The 18,547-nt window shown below is 38.6% G+C and overlaps 1 protein-coding gene across 2 annotated transcripts in view; it reads right to left on the bottom strand.

Annotated features, from left to right (window-relative positions):
* Positions 1 to 18,547, bottom strand: part of BANK1 (B cell scaffold protein with ankyrin repeats 1) — a 159,034-nt gene that overhangs the window by 59,056 nt on the left and 81,431 nt on the right. The window lies entirely within an intron of this gene.

The following is an 18,547-nucleotide window of genomic DNA, read 5'->3' as shown; positions in this document are numbered from 1 at the left end:
AATTTCTATGGCACCTTTGCCACAAGTTCAGCCTTAAATCAGATTTCTTTTCAACTATCGTTTTTAACCACTACAAATGTGTTCACATTTTCTTCCTTATTAAATATTAAATTATTGGACATTCTAGGAGGAAAAAATATTTCTCTGAGGACATGAACAAGATGGTTTGGGTACTAAATTAGCCTGCTGTAGAGAAGTGGGCATATGTCAGTGATGGGATTCCAAATTTTTTCCTACCTGTTCTATGAGAGTGCACTTTGCGTATGCGCGCAGCACTCAGAAACTACCCTCTGTGTCAGCGCTAGTGAGGTGAGCTGAGGTGCGACACAAATCAGCTGAGTGAAAAAAAAAAGGGAATATAGGAAAGGAAAGGGCAGGGCTGGGTGGGCAGGGCCAACCAAAGGTGATATTTGCCGGTTCTCCGAACTACTCAAAATTTCCACTACCGGTACGCCAGAAATGGTCTGAACCGGCTGAATACCTCCTCTAGTATATGTGTGACAGGATGCATGTCTGTGAAATCCTCAGCTACTTTAAGAACACAATCCTTACATGAACATTTTAACTCAGCAGAGCCATCACTGCTGTCTTCCCTAAAAAGAGTTTATTCAGAGCCTATCAACTCTGCTACTCTTGGAATAGGCTAATCAATTTCTCTTCCCATTACTGTCATGGATAAAATTAGCCTATCAGGAAAAAACAACAACAACCCCTGGGCTGAAAAGCCATAAACACTTTCTCCATCTATTTTATGTGGTAGCTGAAGTTGCTAATGAGAACAGCCATCTTTATATCTCTAATTTATATCTCAACCTTTCTCAAATCGACAATGTTTGATATACAGGCATATATAAAATGAATCACTCTTTTTTAACCTCATCAATTTAGGTTCAGTTTGGAACCCGAGGCACTGCTAGGATTTCAAACTTTGTCCCCCCTTTTCCCACCAAAACTTCACACATACCGGTTCTCTCTGGTTGTGCTTCCAAAGCCTATAAAAATCATGTCAGGTTTTCTTGCCATGATTTTGCCCAGCCATAACTTGTTAACAAGATACAAATTTTCAGAAGTTGTGGGAGCTTCATCACTGAAAGCTTTCAAGAACAGACTGGGCTGCCATCTGTCAAAAATGGTGTAAGGTCTGCTTGGGCAGGGGGTTGGACTAGATAACCTGCAAGGTCCCTTCCAACTCTGTTAATCTGTATCTGTAAATATGAGAAAGGTCTTAATAATACAGGATTGACAAGAATCTATTGTAATGTGCATTTTTTAAACCAGCAGAAGGATAATAGAAGTGGTTTATTGGGCTGCTTGCTGTATCTGCTCCACAGGTGTTTTTTTTTTTACTTAATCTCTACTCTTTCTGGTTTGTTAAGCTATGATTAATGTGCTTTTCCAATTATGAAGGTCTATTCATTGATTTAAAGACTAACTTTTCCCCTTCCTATTTCTATAGTGAGCATGCTTTGTTAACTTGGAAAACACTGAAGCAACAATATGGTAATATAAAATCTATTGCCTTCCAAATGTTTCAATTCTATGCTGGCTCAGTCAGTATGGCCTAGGATACGGGTTTATGATGGAATTAGATTACTAAAGCACACTTTACATGGGTCTGCCTCAGTGTGGGATTCAAATTTTTTTTACTACTGGTTCTGTGGCTGTGGCTGGGTGGGTGTGGCAGGAGATGGATACTGCAAAATCTCCATTCCCTCCCCACTCCAGAGGGAAGGATACTGCAAAATCCCCATTCCCTCCCTACCCCACTAACCTGCTTTCCAGCTCCTTTCTCCTATGCAGAACAACAAAAGAAGACCCAGCCAATCAGCTTGGACTCGGGAGGCAGAGAAAAGATGGGGGCGGGGCCAGTCAGAGGTGGTATTTGCTGGTTCTCCAAACTACTCAAAATTTATGCTACCGGTTTTCCAGAACTGGTCAGAACCTGCTGAATACCGCCTCTGGACTCTGCCCTTGAAAAGCATTTGGAAGCTTCACCTGGTACAAAATGTGGCTGCACAGATAGTAAATGGTGTTGGATATTCAACACATATAACAGTTCTAGTGTGCAAGCTTCATTAGTTGCTTGTGTGATTTCAGGTAAAATTCAAGGTGCAGGTTGTTACCTTTAAAAGCCTTCATAGCTTGGGACTGGGTTACCTGTGGCACTGTCTTCTCCCCATCCAATTTAATCAGGCAGGTTGTACATGTTACAGGCTATCAACCAAGGAATATTACCTGGCAGGGACTAGGAGATGTGCCTTCTCTGCTGTAACCAAGCCTTCTGGAACATTCTCCCTTCAGAGTTGAGGATAACTCTAATCCTGTTGGCCTTTTGTACTACAAAATGTATGATTATTCACCTCCCAGAGTCAGATGTTCAAAACAGAAGGATATAGAAATGACATAAATAAATAAAAATTATGGTTGCTGTAGTCAAAGATATCTTAAAATAGGCATCCCAATCAAAACACTGATTTGAAGGCTGCAATTTCATATTCATTCACCTGACAATAAACCCTATATAGCTCTGTGGGGCTTTTTTCACATGAAAAGAACTACAGCGTGAGCTCAGGAATGTTAACATTTCAAGAACTGTTCCTTTCCTTATGTCTTGCTGTTTAATCTATCTTTCTGAAAGCAGTTAAGATCAATATGTAATTAAAACACAATAAATATATGATAATAAATCAAGAAACACAATAAAATATATAAATGGATATTGAAAATAAGGGATTTCACCCGAGATGATTGCTCAACACTTTTTTGGGGATATTGCATTCTAGTCTGGCTGTAATTTCTCAGTGGTCTTCAAGGGCACTTGGCCATAGAATAAGCAGCTGTAGGCCAATTGTGAAGTGACTAAGACCTGTGTGACCAAGAAGAAAGCCTCTTATTCCAAGAAAGGGTGTAATTGTCTCATAAACGGAACTTGTACTAAGGCCTTCCTGGCCACAGCTGAGCAGCAGTGGAGAGTCCAGGAAGATTCCCAAATTATGTACAGATCCTGAGCTGTGTAATCCAGTCTCATGAAACATGAAAAGTTCTTAGAACTAGGAAGGCCAAACACCCAAAGCTAGAGCAGTGGTTACTGCAGCTACTTCTGCCGTCTGCCTGCAATTTGGCAGTTTGAATCTCACCAGGCTCAATGTTGACTCAGCTTCCATCCTTCCAAGGTTGATAAAATGGGGACCCAGATTGTTGGAGGCAATATGCTGACTCTAAACCACTTAGAGAAGGCTGTAAAAGCACTGTGAAGCGGTATATAAATCTAAATGTTATTGCTGTTGAGCCTGAGCCATTGAGATATCAGCAGCCTCCAGGTTGATGGCATCACTATCAACCAGAGTTTGATGCATAATTAGTTATCATCAATGCATTGATAATTCATGACCCCTAATTGATGAGTGACTGTCCCAACAGTTTAATATACTTGTTACAGATGAATGTTAGCCCAAATATATTTGCAAACCTTGGTTCTACCTCTTCCCAAATGATTTCCACCATATAATTTGCTTTCTAATACAAAGTATTACTGGTAGCCCTATAAACAAAGTTCATATATCATAGACAAACATAAGGCAATTTTAAAATGGTGGTTTCTCTTGATCTTGTTTATTATGCCTAAACTCACCATTTTCTAAACCAGAAGTCTCAAATTTGGCCATCAGGGTGAGATTAAAGGGAAGCCATGAGATTTCCTACAAATATGTGATTTCAACAAAAAGTAGCTAGATGATTTAACTAGTTAAGGCAACGCACAAAGTTTTAAATGGAATGCAAGTAACAGAAAGAGACAGTGTGAAAAAGGAGGTATACAAATTAAGGTTGGGACTATTAGGAGGTAGCTAACACAGAAAATAATCACGTTAGGGCACCCATGGAGGAGGATGAGAATAATTTGTGATCTTGTACATAGAAGCATGATCATTAATGCCATCATGTTTAGGGACAGAATCCAAGCTGATGTTTAATACCGCATCTGTGCAGTCACTGGGTTTTAGATTATTCACCTTTGGTGTGTATGCTACCAAAGGAGAAAAGGGAAGAAAACTTCATTCTTAAATAACTCCAGTGATTAGTAGAAAATAAAAACTTTTTTTTAGGAAGTAGAGAGTTGGCTGGGCAACAGACATAGAAATATCCCATTTTCAGCCTTTTATTTGTTCCCTGACTTTCATCATAAGAAACCATAAGAAATTATAACTTACCAGCTAACAACTATTATCAGGAAAGGGTACACCTCTTCCTGCTACTGAGGCACTGCTACTGAGATATATCGATTTCTCTGATCTTTCTTCAAACAGTCTTTTCTTTTGATTGTTTGGGAACTAGTCAGTGGAATTTGTCACTGGCTAATCTCTTATGAGCAAATTCCCACTCAAACTCTCATTCTTCATTTTCTAAATGGCCATGCAGTCATTAATATGTTGATCCGAAGTACAAAATGGTGTATTTTAAATACCTACAATCAATTGTGAATGATGTAATGCAAAACATTCTAAAAATCTATGCCTTTATCTTTTGTGTGCAGGAAGGAAAACACAGCTTTATTCCTTTCTCACTTTTATTCACTCTGGGTTTTGCAAATTAAACCAAGAGAATTATGTGTAGCTTTAAAGTGATGCATCACTTTTTTTCTGCAGGAGTTATTTATTGCTTAATTAGGCAGATCGTCCTTAAGCTTTGCAACAATAGATCATCCAGAAAGGAAATACATTTTGCAAAGCTACTGAGCTCAATATGAAACTTAAAAGAATCATCCAGCATTGGAGCTGAAGTCCAATTCATCTGAAAAAGTCTTTATTTTAGGTACGTGGATTTTACTCAGAGACCATGTGTTATTGAGTAAAACACAACCGGCTAGGCTCAAACATTGCACTAAACTGTGGTTTACATATCATATCATAGTTTGTACACTACATTAAATTGTGCAAACATTTTGTACAAAAATTAAGCAAATCATATCATGGCTTAGTAACTTGCATAAATCAGAAAAATGATTTGATTTCTGGCCACTGAAAATATCATCATTATGATGAGAGGGAATCCTTTTGGAGCTACAGCATATGCTCTTTTCACTAAGAGAGACACCCCCTTATTACTTAAAGGATACAGTTTGGCAACAAATTAAAACTAATTTCATCTACTCAGAGTCTCCAGCTGCTGAAACTGATAGCAAGATTTGTAATCTCTTAACACTGTCTCAAATTGTAATTGGTCATCTGTCTGAAATCAAACCAACTAATATACAAACAAAAATATTGAAACCTCTAAAGAAACAGGCTTCTTGTCTGATAAACAGTTTATTTACTCAGCTAATGGTAATGAACCAATAGACCTATAGATCTGTTGAACTAAATAATAAACATCCCTTCCCATTGGTCCTACTAATGGTAAAGTTACGCTGATTTGAAGCTGATTTTAACCGTGTTATTGTAATGTAAGTATTGATGAGTCAATAAGAAATGCTTGCATCTACTTCTGTTCGTCTTTTGACTGTATTGTTTTAATTATTAAAAGGGACTGTTTTAAATGATAAAGTTGTAAAAGTGACTGTCTGCACCTCTGCCTTAACACCAAAACATACACAATTATATTTGCCTAATGTCTGCCAATTTTTTGAAAACAGATACTGTATTAATTTTGGCCTTGTTTGGAGTAAGAATCTTAATTTCTGGAAAATTACTGATGTGATTGCGGTTATGTGTTCAAACTTAAATATGTTACTAGAACAAACTAGAAAAAAAAGTTAATTTCTCCCTCTGCCCCACAGTGCTTTGGATGCTCTTTAGCCATGGAGGCATAGCTAGGTGAATCAGTCTTTATTTTCACAAATAGAGAAGGCCACTCAAGAAATCCTTCCATCTAATTTCTGGGGAGTTATAGCAAATTGATGACTATGGCAACAACCAAGGAACCAGTGAGCACCCCAGTTCCTTGAAAACTCCCAAGTTAAGGGGAAAATGGAAGACTTCCCACATGTGCTCCGGATGGCTACTCCTTGCAGGGAGGTTGCAGGATAGTAGTTTTCTGTGGCTTTGAGCGCTCAAAGATAACAGGATCAGCCATCTTGCTTACAATATGGTGGAACCATTTAAAGCAGGGCTGTCAAACTTGCGGCCCACAGGATGGAAACGTCACATGCTGGCCACGCCCACACCCAGTTTAGCAAAGGGGAAAAAAGTTGCGATACGTCACATCACGCTGCTGCGAGTTTGACACTCCTGATTTAAAGGAAAACTGAGCTCACAAACCTCACTTTCTAATCACTTTTAGAAATTGCCTATTTCTTTTCTCTCCTCCTGCTTCCACATATTATATATAACAGAAAGGATCAATACATTTGCCTTGAATAGGAATTGCTAACTCTGTGATCTTACTCAGAAAAAAGGACTTTGCTATTCAAGAGCCTGTTTACTTATCTTACTTATTACCTCCTGTGGAGAAAACTTCTCTGTGTGGACTGAGCCATGGAGGGCACAGTGGTTAGAATGCAGTATTACAGGTTAACTCATTGCTCACTCAGGAGTTTGATTATGTGTGGCTCATTCAGATTTCTATCCTTCCAAGGTCAGTAAAATGAGGACCCAGATTGTTGGGGGCAATATGCTGACTCTGTAAATTGCTTCGAGAGAGCTGTAAAGCACCGTGAAGCGGTATATATGTCTAAGTGCTATTGCTGTTTCAGGGTTGGGCTGCAACTGGTTTAACAACCAGTTCTGTGAGCGCACGCAACATTCAATAAACACCACTTTGAATCTCTACAGCTCACCTTCTAGCCTTCTCTAGTAAGTAGAACAGCTGAGGTGCAGTAATCTACTTTGCTGCGCGAATCAGCTGAGCTGAAAAAGAAGGAAATGTAAGACAGGATAGTGCAGGAGTGGATGGGAGGGTGGGGCTAACTGATCATCATTCGTGAAGGTTCGCTAGAACTGGTCCGAACCTGCAGAAGCCCATCACTGCGGGTTGCTATATTCAGTTATGGTCTATCCTTTGCAACTAGTTCAAGTACTGAGATTCCTTTAACACTAGTATAAACAGGGTTCTGCTTGCTTCAGGCAGCTATCCCAAGCGTGGGGATTTTGGAAAAATGTTACTCACGCTTTTCTATGCACATAGAAAACATATGCACCTCGCTATGATACCAAATTTGTACAGATAATTCTTGCCTTACAACCTTTCATTTAGTGACCTTTCAAAGTTACAACGGCACTGAAAAAAGTGACTTATGACTGTTTTTCACAGTTTCACAGACCTTTGCAGCATCCTTGTGATCACGTGATCAAAGTTCAGATGCTTGGCAGCTGATTCATACTTATGACCATTGCTGTATCCCGAGGTCATGTGATCCCCTTGTGTGACCTTTTGACAAGCAAAGTCAATGGGGAAGCCAGATTCACCTAACAACCAGCTGGCTAACTTATCAACTGCAGTGATTCACTTAACAGCCATGGCAAGAAAAGTTGTAAAATGAGGCAAAACTCACTTAACAAATGTCTCACTTAACAAGAGAAAATTTGGGCTCAATTGTCATCTTACATCGAGGACTACCTGTTCTAGTAATTCTGACCCATATCTGCATGACAGCCAACAAGACATGTAATGGAACGTGGACGGCCGCATAGCCTTTTCCATTTGTAAAAACATTGTATATAAGGGATCAGCGTCCATTTCCCTAAACTAGTTTGCAATAAACCTCAACATGATGCTAAAGTGAGACCTTCAAAATATTCTGATAAAAGAAGAAGTTCTGGAATATGTTCACAATCTGGATTCCCTAGGGCAGGGGTGTCACACTCAAGGCCTGGGGGCCAGCTCTGACCCAAGGGTTGCTTAGATCTCGGCCCACAGGCACGGCCTGAAAATAGTGAAGAACCGGTCCATGGTGTCTCTGCCAGCAAAAAATAGAGTTCAGGAGAGCCATGGACTCCATGCACTCCATTTTCACTGGCAGAGGATTGCAGGATGCTGTCACAGCTGAAAATAGAGCTCGGGAACCTGTTTTCTCTGGCAGAGCGCTTGGGCCATCACAGGCAGAAGCACGTGAGTGATGTTGAGCTGGCCACACCCATCCTGGCCATGCCCACTCTGCCCCCCTGGGTCAAACCCAACCCTGATGCATCCCTCAATGAAATCGAGTTTGACACCCCTGCCCTAGGGGGTTGCATATGTCTGAGCTTTAATGCAGTCAGTTGAAGAAATAACACTACTGCTACTAAGACAAATGAAGCCAATTAGTGATCCACACAAGGTCTGAGGCCTGTTACATGATTATGCTGTTTGGCCTACTACACTCTTGATGGCTATAAATCAATTAGTTCTTGTAGTAATCAGCAAGCTTTGTAATTTATTGATACCACACTAGGGCTTAGGGGACCCTGAATAATTATTACTTCATCTTTTGGGGTTGGATTCCCTTCCTATCAGAGAACTGAATTATGGATTGTTTTGGTCGGGAACCTATTGGGAAAAAAGATGTAAAATATTGAAAGAATGTATATCTTGATTGAGACTTTCAAAATGTTTTTAAAATGAGAATTTTAGTTAGAAAATTAGAACACGAGAAAGGAAAACTATTTGTCCACTTATCCTGGTGGAGATTTTCTGATTTTGAGGCAAAGCAAGGGTGACCCTATTTAGTATTATTTGTTTTGTTTTATTTTTATTTTATTTTTTATTTGTCAATTGCTTACAAGATAATAGGTATAAGTAAAAACATAGTTATGAATACATGGATGCATATAAAAAAAATAAAAAAAATATAAAAGAATCAATAGGACAGGGACTGTAGGCACATTGGTGTGGTTATGTACGCCCCCTACAGACCTCTTAGGAAAGGGGTGAGGTCAATAGTAGACAGTCTAAGGTAAAAGTTTTGGGGGTTTGGGGAAGAAACCACAGAGTCAGGTAGAGTATTCCAGACATTGGCCACTCTGTTGCTGAAGTCGTATTTCCTGCAATCAGGTTTGGTGTGATTAACCTTGAGTTTGTATCTATTGTTTGCTCTCATATTGTTATGGTTGAAGCTGAAGTATTCATTGACAGGTAGGACATTGCAATGTAAGATTTTATATACTATACTTAGATCGGACCGAAGGCGGCATAGTTCTAGGTTTTCTAGTTCTGGAATTTCAAGTCTGGTGGCATAAGGTATTCTGCAATGAGTAAGAAGTAAGAAGCAACTTGTCTTGACTAGAAAATAATAATAATTAAAAAAAAGATTAGAAGGAGGCCATGGTTGGGAACAATTTCTATGTAGTCCCCAGCAGATCAACCTATGCCCTGACCTTGGCTAATCATGTTTGTCGTTCTTTTCTGTTATGGGGGGGGGAGAGGGAGGGGGAAAGAGGGAGGGAGGGGGAGGGGGAGAGAGGAAGGGAAGGAGAGATGGAGAGAGAGGGAGGGAGAGAGAGAGCGACGAAGGGAGGAAGGGAGGTAGGAAGGAAGAAAGGGAGGAAAGGAGGGAGAGAGGAGGGGCAAAGATAGAAATCCTTTAACTGAACTAAAGATTGGAAAAAGGATACAGAATCAGAAATAACCAGCATTAAAACAGTGTGCTGGTTGGTAATAAAAATCTGGCAAGCCCTGAAATGCATGCGTAGTATTTATATGCATCCACTATAGATGCTAAAGTGGACCATGACAGACTGACATAACAATTGAATCTAACACTACAGAGCCAGAAATAAAATAAAAACTTATTCAACAGCTAATTAAAACCAAATAGTTAAACACATAGCAGATGGCTCAGCATATTTAAAAAGAAGATTAACTGATGCTAAAGAAGGAAGGAAACAAATAAATGCTTGATTCTGTGCCTCAAAAGGCACAGGTTTATGTATTGTGTGCCACTAGGGAAAAGGCCCTGCCTCTATTAATTTATATGTCCATTTTAATTCTGAAATTTGGCTAGGTTGGCAATAGATTTTATCAATACAATTAAATGGAAGAGGGTCTCTGATTTCCAAGTGTTTTTCTTCTTCTTCATTCAGTTATTATTATGCCGGATCAGCCTAGGATGATCTTGGTTGAGCATTTTGTTTCTATCAATGGCCTCAGAAGCTTGTAGACAGGATAAAAAGGCATACCTTTCCTCCACCATTCTTCCCTTACAACTGAAATTTGGAAGCATGTAGCTCCCAACCCAGAAGTAACACTGAGTTTCAAGTCAAACACATGAATTTTCCCATTCATTTTTACCATACAATCTCAATATTTATATAGCTAGGAAATTACTGCTTGGTTATAGTTCTGCCAGGAAGCCCAGTAGTAAATTTTGTAGCAAAAGGTAGAAATAAATTTCTATTGATACTTAGCTTAAGAATCAGGTTAGGATTGTCCATTGCTGACATGAGTTGTGCAAGTACCATCTAATACTTGAAATGACCTGCCTATTAAAATCAGTGTTAAAGTAATAGGAGTTGTACCTTTTCTTTACCAAAAAGTCGTCCTCTCTGTCTCTTTTGGACTTTGTACTTAAAACATACAATAATAGAGTTGGAAGGGACCTCGGATTTAATGTTTCTTTCTTTCTTTCTTTTTTCATTTTCGAATGTTCTCTTTCTTTTCCAATAAGCAATTTTCACTAGTAGCTTTGGAAAACATAGATAGATGTTTATTGCCCACATACCAATCAGGGCCCATTTGGGAAAGTCCCGAACTACATTCTAATTACTTTTTTTTGTAATTAGAATGGATGTCACCACAACTCTAATGAATCACTATAATGTCTTGTGGGACTGAGAGGAAGCGGAGGTGCAAAACTGCCAATAAGAAACTGGGTGATCGAACAAGGCAGAGGTTAGAAGAAAGCACAACACAAATAAGACTCCTTTGACTAAGGGTGCTTTTGAACTCTCTGTCCGCAAGTAGTCTAGAAATGCACACTATAGAGGTAGCAAAGCCTGGAGGTAGTATAAAAAGCTTGTTCAATTCAAGTGCGATCACAGTAGGCAAGCTACTACTACTGTCTTCTCTTCTGAAAAATTGGTGCTATTTTTATTATCCGTTGTTGCTAAGCATTGATTCTTCTTTATGTTTTCCTGCCAAAAAGATGCCAGAGTAACAATAGGAAGCATTGTTTCCGCTTCTTGCCCTCATCTGAATTTTATCATGGTCTGATAAAATCAGGAGTCTGGTAGCTTCTTTCCTGACTTATAATAAAATGTATTAGTCAGAAAAGAAGATACCAGGTCCGAGGTTTTTTTGCCATAGCAGAAGAATATAGCTCTCCTCCTTTGTATAATAATGGTTTATAATATATTATTTAATTATTATCCCTGATGATATTGGAGGTTTATTTCCTTGGGTGAGGAAGTTGGGGGGACAGAAAAGGAGAGGTCTGTTCTGAGCTCAGGACATCAAAATATACTGGGAGAACATTTTGAGTGTTCCATGTTTCAGTGGAGCAAAACTCAAAATGTCTTGAATCATCAGCCATGCAATTAATGAGAAGTATTTGCAGCAGAGGTGGGCTGCTGGAAGTTCACAGGGGTTCGGAAAAGCCCCTAGCTAAGATTCTGTACAGTTAGGAGCAGCCCCAAATCCCACTCCTGGCTACTCCCATCCCCCACCACCCCGCCACTCCCAGGAGTCTCCACGCAGCCTGTTTTGGATGCAGGTAAGTGCAGGGTGCCCACAGAGGCTTGGGGAGGGCAGAAAAATGGGCCTCCTGGAAGTTTGGGAAGGCCAGAAATGGGCCCGTTTTTGGCTTCCTTGGGGAGGCTTGAGGAAAACCTCTGGAGCCCGGGGAGGGCAAAAACATCCCCCACTGTGATGCAAGAGGCTGACTAGACTACACCCACCATGGTCACGCCCACCCACCAACTGACACAGCTAGTTGGGTAAGCTCTTCCAGAATGTCAGAAGGGTTGGAGCCTCTTTAATGAGCTTCTACCCATTGTTTCTTTTCCTCCTTTGGGAGCAGGGGTGGGATTCATTTGTTTTACTACAGGTTCTGTGGGTGTGGCTTGGTGGGCATGGCAGGGGAAGGATATTGCAAAATCCCCATTCCCTCCCCATCCCACTAACTTCCTTTCCAGTCCCATTCTCCTGTGCAGAGCACAAAAGAAGACCTAGCCAATCAGCTGGGACTCAGGAGGCAGAGAATATATGGGGGCGGGGTCAGTCAGAGGTGGCATTTGCCGGTTCTCCGAACTACTCAAAATTTCTACTGGTTCTCCAGAACTGGTTACAACCTGCTGGATACCACCTCTGTTTGGGAACATTAGAGAATCAACTGAATAAATCTTTTATCTGAGAGCTCCTCAAGTTTTGGAAAATAGCTATCATGTGACTCCTAATCATTCTCTTTGTTGCACTAGACATAACTATTTTCCTTAAGAGTTTATTGTTTGGCCTCCAAAGCCTTATTTGTTGCTCTACTCTGCATTCTCTTTGGGGTCTCGTCATCTTTTTTTGTATCGTGTTAGCCAGAACTGGACACATTATTCCAAGTGTGGCCTCACTAGTTTAGTGTAAAGCGGTACTATCACTTCTTGTGATCTTGATACTATCCCTCTGTTGATGCAGCCTAGGTCTGCATTGACTTTCACTAGGACTTCAAGATCTCTCTCACAGTTACTACATTGGCTTTGATAAAAACTGAAAACACTTCATGGACATTATGCTGAAAATGGACAAAAATAAATTGGCAAGATTTAATGATTAAAAAGAGTTGTTTATAGGAAGAAGTAACCCAAATATGTAATTTGGGAGGGTGGTAATTGGTCATAATCATGCTAGTAACTGTTGAAAAGAAACTTAAAAGCTGTTTCTTTTTCTTTTTTCTTGTATCTTTTTCTCAATTTTTCTTTTATCTTCTTATATCTTTTTATTCTTTTTACTTTTTCCTAAGTTTATAGGGTTGTTTTTTTTTAATTCTGGGCAAAATTATTTTCTAATTATAAACAGAGAGTGAGAGATACACATGAAATGATATTTTAAGCTGAGAAAAGTTTTGAGCTTAGAATATTTTGCAACATCTTCGTAGAAAGTTACTTTTGAAGATCTCGAAGCATTGATCAACTACCTAGTCTGCTAGCCATACATTCTGGCATGCCACTGTTTTCCAAAACGTAAAGTTTTTGTTCCCTAGAGAGAGAGATCTTCCTTTGAAAGAAAATAATAATAATGCCTTTCTGAATCCAAGAACAAGTACAGTAGTAATGTTTTCTGGAAAGGAAGGAACCAAGAAGCACTGAAGAAGTAAGCAACAGTGTGAACAAAACTGTCATTTGACCATAGAAATAGAAGCTGTGATAGTTCTAATGAAGATGTTTCTCTTTCTCTCCCTGCCTCAACTTCAAGTGAGAAAAGTCCTCAAAAAGATATTTGGCTTAGATTATTTTCAAGATTCAAGAACATGTTGACCTACATTGTTACGGTCCAGCACATACAAAAAGGCACCTACAAGTATAATCCTATTACAAGAAAATCGGACTTCTGACAAAGTCGAATTTGTTGAAAGGCCATATGGTGTTTCATGATTTCATCCTTTGGTATGATATTCTGAAAACTTCCCTAGTTGATGGATTCGGTTTATTTTCATATAGAATGCATTCTGCATCAAGCTAGTCTTGATGTTTTTCTATTCAACTGATTGTAAATGAACTAACATACTGCTTGAGTAAATATTTAATTAGGCAGTTAAATTGTAAAAAAGTATATATTTTGAATAAGAGGGTTTTTTTCCTCACTTTTCTGCGTTTACATAAATGAACATTTTGCAAAGTATGTTTGGTTCAGAAAAGCAGATACTCTTGTTAAAATAATTCTCCACTCTATACTCAGGTTAATGTGCAATTGCGTAAAAGTGCTGTTTTAATTTGAAAATAAATAATATTTGGGGAATAATCTCATGGTCAATAGCCTACTCCAATGATTTGTAAAACAATACTCTTTGAAGCTTAGACATTATAGTAGGCAACTATGTTACTCTATTGTAGCAAAAAACAGTATGCTTGCACCTTTTCTGATTAACAATTTTATATTCACATTTGTAAATGTTGCTGATATTATTGTGTGTCTGTTTATGTGTATTTGTATGGCTACACTCACACACCTTTCTTTCTCTTGAAACAGCCAGGAACTGTGCACAAAACACTGTTAATGCACCTCTGAACTAAAATAAAAAACAATACACAAATTTGGATGTCATTTAGAATGCAATGACATCACTGTAAGAATCAAGTCATTCTTAAAGCAATATTTTAAATTACCTGGTAAACATATATGTTTGTGGATGACAAAGTAACTTTGGGTTTTTGCAGAGTGCCCCTGTGTCATGCCCCCCCTCCCCCTGTCAGAGTCTGAATCTGAGGAGAAAGATGAACAGCTGACAGGGAGCGGGAGAGTGGCTCCGTTAGCTGTGGAGGAAACTGGGGAAGGGCAAAGTCAGGCTGAGCAGAGCAGGAGAGAGGTAGAACAAGGGAGAGGGGTTCAGGGGAAGACAAGGCCCACCTCTTCTTCATCCTAGGGCACATAGGGAAGAACGGAGAAGAGAGCAATGTGGGTTGCATGGCTTACAAGGGAGGAAAGGGCCCCGATTCCCTTCACAAGACACATCTGGGAGTTTAAAGGAGAGGCAGATGGGTGGGTCAGTTGTTGGGAACAATTGCTGAGTTTATCTTGTGTTGCTGCTGTTATCATAGTTCCTGGTATCCTCTCAACTGGTTTGATTTACTGTCATGTTACTTCACTTCTGGAACTCCTTATCTTGCCCTGATGGATTTATTACCTTATTTTGCCTTGTTGGATTCATAATTTAAAGTTTTCTGTTTACAACATTTGGATTGGAATATCTGCAGCCAAAGGCTGTTGCAGGTTTGTGGGAGAGTTTTTTTTCTCCAGGCCGGAAGGTAACGGGGATATTGGAGGCAAAGGTGGAGCTAATAAAGTGACCCATACTTATTCTCTGGCTGAGTTGCCTTTGTGCCATCACACCCTGGAAAGGAATTTGAAAATTGGTATGCCATCACTGAAAAAGCCCTGTTTTGAAACCTTACAACATATGTGAGGGCTGAAATTGCCATGGCTAAATGCAAAGAGTCCAAGTACAAATAGGACTCCCAACAGAACATGGTCAGGTTCTCCATACTTGATTGAAAAACAATCAAGAAGTCCATTGCCATGTAAGAGTGGTGGAAGAGATGTAAGATTTAAGCCCTGGAATTGCATAGTGGACTTTATTGCTAGACTTTGCAGTAGCTAATTTTCATTATTAGAGCTTCTTGCGTCTACAGTAAAAACAACTTAGATATCTGAGCCTTGTCCTTAGCTAGTTCATGCTAAATCCTGAATGATGGTTTACATTTTCAGCAAGATGCAATGCTATGACCCTAAAGAAGCTCTGACTTCATGAGTCATAATAATAAATGAGGCCACAAACAGAGTCTCCCTGATGAATCTCAATACCCAGGTCAACTTTAATTGAAGTAAAATTGATAGAGGTTTTATTTTTCACTGACAGAACGGATTCAAATGAATGGGAATAAGAATGTGATAATATGTTATTATAGGTGTACCTTGTTCTTTGAGCTAAAGTTAATAGCAAAATTTATCAATTTATTGAAGATATGTAGATTCCACAACTACCCCTATATTATTAGCTGCTAAATTAAAATATCTGCAAAGCTTTGAGGAAAATGTCAAGCTGGAATAATTTTGTTCATATCAGGCAATGTAAAAGTTATCTACAGGATAGTCTGTGTTATTTAAAAAAAAACCAAGCAAACCATTTTAGACTAAGTATATTACTAAATAAACAAATTGTTTTGATTACACATCTACTTTTAAAATCTGTTCAGGGAATTTTTCTTTCTGCAGTGTTGCTCCTAATGTGACAATTTGAAGGCAGATAGACCAGAACCTGAATGTGGCATATATAATTCATAGTGATTTCTTCTTATCTCATTTCCATAAGAGAAACATTCAAAGCCAGAAGAAGGATAGTTCTCCAATGAGCTTCATGACTACTAAGTAGAAATTTGAACCTGAGTCTCCTTGTTCTTTGATCAACAGGAACACCTTCATACTGTTCTGCTTCTTTTTAAGGTAGGCTTTCTACCTCTGCCAATTTCTTGTGCAACTTTGGGGGCCCTGAATATTTTGTATATTCTTGAACTATTTCACAATATAAAAAGTGAACCCTGATGTTCATTTTATGTAAGTTCTATCTGAGAATCACCTTTAAAATTCTAATGGGAAATTCTTGGAAGCAGATTAAGCTGAGCTGTTTGTTGGGCTCAAGGCCATATGGAAAGAAAAACTACTTTTTCAGATCCTTACCCATTAATGAATCTTTTAATCTTTAATGAATGACAAAGATCAGCTATTTTCCAGGTGGTGAATTCCAACCTAATAATTCATTTTTATTTCCAGTAGAGAAGGATCTGCAGATCTAATTTGATATTATATCCTGGAATTATATATTTGAGTTTATCTACATAGGTTGATTTGGAATATACTTTGCTCTGGTTGTGAAGATCACAGATAAGTGATCCATTTGTAGGACAATAGAAGACTCAGGTGCCACATGACAAATCAAAGCATTACTTTTTAGTAGCATATTGTATATCAGTATCAGAGTTTTTCATTATTTGATGTATCTAAAATAGATTTCCACTTCTAAACCACTGCGCTCAATAGCTATTTTCCATTAACCTATAGCACAATCATTCTTGGCCCTACCCTTCTGCTTAAAGATCTGTTATGCTGTATCTCTTGGCTTTGGAACTAAGAAATAGCCACAAATATATTATGTTGTGCAATGACCTCTTCCAATTAATTTTCCATTGTAGAGTGGTTGAAATAGCGACTATTTTTCTCTTGAAATAATGAATACAAGTAAAATGGAATTGCTGGGAGGTAATAAGATGGTAGCTGATCCCAGCAGGTGCCATCCCCTACACAAGCAATCTCTTATTGCACTATGTCACAATGCATTAATGTTCTCAGATGACTTTTGGATAAAAAAAAAATTGTTTACCAGAATTTTCACATGGCCTGTAATGTAAAATTAGCAGTGGTAGAAAAGTACCAAAATAAGGGAGGGGGGAACTATTATTTTCTTCTATGAACCTTTTCCTCTCTTCTCTTTTGAGAACATTGGTTCCTGCCTCATACAAGAGCTCTCCTTGAAAAGGATTGGATGAAAATGTCTAATGCAGGGCTGCCAAGCTCCCAGCCTGTGGGAGAACATACATCATGTTCTGGCCACGCCCACACCCAGTTTAGCAAAGGAGAAAAAAATCCCAATACCTTACGTGATGCCGCTGTGACGACAGGAGTTTGACACTTCCGGTCTGATGTAGTGGTACAGTATTTAAAGTAATTATCACAAAAATGCTACAATGTGATTTTTAAAAACTTCCAGCTTTACTAAAAACCATTTGGCAGTAGCACATAATTCTACCTTTTAGTTTAATTATTCTGGCAAAAAACTCCAAAGTAAAAAAAAAAGAATCCAGCCAAATGTCCACCTCCCCATTTTCTTGGCAACTCAGAGTTAATACTATGAAGAGAAAGAACTATAATTGTTTTAAGCATATGAATGAAATTTTAAATTAAGCCAGTTTGTGAGATGAAAATTAGCTGGAGAACTTTTGGCCAAAAATAAATGTTTTTTTGAGGGTTTTTTTTGCAAAGTAAGGGTTTCATGGCTAGTGTGGTAGGCTTGTTTACTCAGTATATTACTGCAAATCCACATATGTTGTCTTTCTTTATGTTACTTACATGATTTCTCCAATAGATGCTTTGATTCCCACTACACAAATAATAAATTATTGTTCCTTATATAATTTTTTTCTAGCATTTGTGGGATATCTCTTTGGTCAGAAGGACCTATCGATGAAAGATCGAAGTTCAGCTGAAAATTGCCCTTTACAAAGTTATTTTCAACCTCAACTTTTAGAATCAGAATTCTCTTTCATTGCTACATAGACACAGATACATCGAAGAAGCTTACCTTATTATACTGTATGTTGAACCATCTTCAAGATGTAGTTTAACATGCACTGTAATATGTCAGCTTCTGTTTCTATTCTCCTCCCTTCCTCCTCCCCTCGCTCCTCTCCCCCTCCCCTCCTCCCTCTCCTTGTTCCCTCCCTCCCTCTCCTCTCCCCTCTCTTCCTCTTCTCTCCTCTCCTCCATCATTTGAGGTTAATGCTGCAATGGTAGTTAATTTATTGATATTAATTCCCATTAATACCTTCTCAAGAAAGAAACTGTATGCTTTACGCTGCCTGATGCCAACCTTTAGGAATTCAGGAAGACAAGCTAGTTGTTGGTTGCCTTCCTTCAATGATGCTTAGAATAAATTTGGTGATGTAAAATAAGACAGCCCCTCCATGATTATACTATATAATATGTTAGAATATACCATTCCTTTTTATAATAATAAATTGGCAAAATGAAACATACAATTGATGCAAAAAAAAAAATTAATAGCTGATCATATGTGTTCCATTCTCTATAATTATGCATTTTAGATTTCTCACTCAAAAAGCAAAAATATCAAATTATTTTGAAACAATATAATGTATATATC

The sequence above is a fragment of the Pseudonaja textilis genome, chromosome 6, assembly GCF_049901715.1.
Source record: "Pseudonaja textilis isolate UNSWEBS1 chromosome 6, rPseTex1.2, whole genome shotgun sequence".
Lineage (NCBI taxonomy): Eukaryota > Metazoa > Chordata > Lepidosauria > Squamata > Elapidae > Pseudonaja > Pseudonaja textilis.
The sequence above is the reverse complement of the archived record's forward strand: the minus strand, read 5'-3'. Positions and strand labels throughout refer to the sequence as shown.